Source organism: Ricinus communis, chromosome 1 (assembly GCF_019578655.1).
Source record: "Ricinus communis isolate WT05 ecotype wild-type chromosome 1, ASM1957865v1, whole genome shotgun sequence".
Taxonomy (NCBI): Eukaryota; Viridiplantae; Streptophyta; class Magnoliopsida; order Malpighiales; family Euphorbiaceae; genus Ricinus; species Ricinus communis.
This window is the reverse complement of record NC_063256.1, coordinates 9,416,972-9,419,212: the sequence shown is the minus strand read 5'-3', so window position 1 is coordinate 9,419,212 and position 2,241 is coordinate 9,416,972. Positions and strand designations below refer to the sequence as shown.

Below are 2,241 nucleotides of genomic sequence, written 5' to 3'. Positions count from 1 at the left end.
AAATTAGATTGTGCATCTAATTCTTGCTCATTACTAATATTTTTTTTTGCAAATACTTCCTATACAATTGGATTAATTACATCAATATGGCAAAGAGAATGTAAATTATTAGGATATTTCATTGTATCGAAATATTAAATTTAACAATCTCTCCATCAAACTCTACGGAGAGAGTACCCTCATCTACATTAATTTTTGTCTTAGCAGTTTTGATGAATGGTCGTCCTAATAAAATCGAAGCTGATTTTAATGAGGAATTACCATCCATTTCCAAAATGTAAAAGTCGACAGGAAATATGATCCCATTAACCTGCACCAAAACATTTTCAACAATTCCAAGGGGATGAATATAAGAGTGATCAGCTAATTGAATCATTACACCAGTCTTTTGCAAGTTATTTAGTTTCAATTCTTGATAGATAAAAAATGGCATGACATTAATGGAAGCTCCTAAATCTAACATGGCACGCTCAATTTTTGTATTACCAATAACATAAGGTAATGAAAACATACCTGGATCCTTGCATTTTTCGGGCATATTCTTTTGCAAGATGGCCGACACATTCTTACTTACCACCACTTTCTCCTTTTCCTTCATCATTCTTTTGTTTGTGCATAATTCCTTCAAGAACTTTGCATATTTAGAAATTTTTTTGATAGCATCCAATAATGGGATATTTATCTCCACCTTCCTAAATGTATCCAGGATCTCCTTTTCTTGCTCATCTTCTTTTGGCTTAGCTAATCTGCTAGGAAAAGAAGGTAATGGAGTGTGAGATGAAAGAGATAGAGGAGGATCGAATTTTACCCCACGTGATGCTTTAGAGGAAGCTTCTTCTTCTTCCTTTTCCTTGCTCGGTTCACTTTTCTTAAGTGGAATCGATCCTGAAGGAATCTCCTTTCCACTTCTAAGAAAAATTATACTAACATTCTCCTTTGGATTTATCTCTGGTTGTGAAGGTAGTTTTCCAGAATTTTGAGCCTCCAATTTACTAACCGACGTAGCCAGTTGAGTAATTTGATTGCCTAAACTCTGAATGCTTGACCTTGTTTCCTGTTGAAATTGAAGAGCATTGTTAGCAAGATTTTGAACAATATCTTCCAAGGACATACCTGAATTAGAAGCTTGAGGTTGTCTATTGAAATTCTCAGAAGGATACTTTTGTTGTCCTCCTTGGTTCCCATAGCTCAAATTCAGGTGATCTCACCATCTAGGATTGTAATGATTAGAAAAGGGGTCATACTTCCTTTGAAATTGACCAATAAATCCGCCTAGAGCGTTAGCTTCTTGCATGGAGTCTTGTTGCAATGTTGGACACATATTGGTGGGATGTCCTTGCAACGAACATATTCCACAGACTTTTGCCATTTGTAATTGCCCTACAGCTATTTGACGAACCAAAGCAGTTAAATCAGAAATTTGATTTTCAAGATTTTTAGTACTTACCTCATTAACTCGCCTTGTAGCTCCATCAGCCCTTGTACCAAATTGCTGAGAATTTTCGGCCATGTTTGAAATTAATTGCTTGGCTTCTTCAGGCGTTTTATCTACCAAAGCTCCACCACTTGTTGCATCAATCGTACTCCTATCCATTGGCAATAATCCTTCATAGAAATATTGGATTAGGAGTTGCAGAGAGATTTGATGATGTGGGCATTTAGCACACAGTTGCTTGAACCTTTCCCAATATTCATACAACGTTCTCCAGTGAACTGTGTTATGCCACAAATTTCTTTTCTGATGTTGGCAGCTCTTGTTGCAGGGAAAAACTTGTCGAGGAACAATCTTTTCATCTCGTTCCATGTTGTTATTGAACCGGAAGGTAGATAATAGAGTTAATCCTTTGCTTTATCCTTCAAAGAAAAGGGAAAAGCTCTAAGATTTATTTGCTCTTCGGTCACACCATGTGGTTTCATTCCGGAGCATACAATATGGAATTCTTTCAAGTGTTTATGAGGATCTTCACCTGCACATCCGTGAAAAGAAGGGAGTAAGTGAATTAAACCAGATTTTAATTCAAAATTAACTGCAATATTAGGAAATGTAATGCATAAAGGTTGTTGATTTAAATCCGGTGCAGCTAGCTCTTTGAGAGTTCTGTTCACCATGTTTTCTGTAACTTCTTGAAAAATAGATGTGTCGCCAATAGCTATATCTATTTCCTCTATGAGATAATTTTTTCTTTGCTTAGTCTCCTTTCTTAATTGGCGCGCTATCTTCTCAATTTCAGGATTAAACTG

The 2,241-nt window shown here is 36.1% G+C and overlaps 1 non-coding gene across 1 annotated transcript; it reads left to right on the top strand.

Moving 5' to 3' along the window:
• Positions 1-1,640: 1,640 nt before the first annotated feature.
• On the top strand, positions 1,641-1,746 carry LOC112534115. Its single transcript, XR_003078427.1, has one exon. It is a non-coding gene; the product is annotated as a small nucleolar RNA R71 (small nucleolar RNA).
• Positions 1,747-2,241: the final 495 nt, after the last annotated feature.